The sequence below is a fragment of the Orycteropus afer genome, unplaced genomic scaffold, assembly GCF_000298275.1.
Source record: "Orycteropus afer afer isolate SDZICR_OR568_19922 unplaced genomic scaffold, OryAfe1.0 scaffold00294, whole genome shotgun sequence".
Lineage (NCBI taxonomy): Eukaryota > Metazoa > Chordata > Mammalia > Tubulidentata > Orycteropodidae > Orycteropus > Orycteropus afer.
Window position 1 is genome coordinate 4321060 of NW_006921881.1, and position 702 is coordinate 4321761.

Consider the following 702-nt stretch of genomic DNA (forward strand, 5'->3'; position numbering starts at 1 on the left):
AGGGCAGTGTTTTGTTCAGTTGTACATAAGGTCACTATGAATTGGAGACAACTTGATGGCACATAACAACAACAATAACTCAAAAGCAAATTTTTGCCCTCTTGTTTCCATTTTTACTGTGTATTAATAAGACAAGACTTCATATAAGTGTAAATCAACAATTCATATTTATTTTTTATAGAATGTTAAATATATCTATATGGATATTTCATTGTCTGGCATAGTTTATTAGAAACACCATGTTTTCTCTGCCATATTGCAGACACATAATTATCATAAATTTTGGCAATGGTGTATGTTTGACTCATGTTAATCTATTCTGTACCAATGTTCTATTTAATTATTATTTATAATGGATTTTGATACTTAGTACTGTAATGTCTCCATATTTGATCTGCAGATTACTCTGACTATTAGTCTTATTCATTTCCATATTGAGACCTCTAGTGACATAGTGCCTAAGACATTTAACTGCTAACCAGAAAACTGGTGTTTCAAACCCATTAGCCTCTCTGCTGAAGGAAGACTGAGCAATCTACTTCCATAGAGATACTACCTCTGAAACCCAAGGAGGGGTCGCTATGGTTCAGATCTGACTGGAAAGCAATGAGTTGGTTTGAGTTTTATTTCCATATTAATCACAGAATCATTTTGTTACTTTTCACAAAAAGAAAACCCAAGAGTACTCAAATGGGTATTATG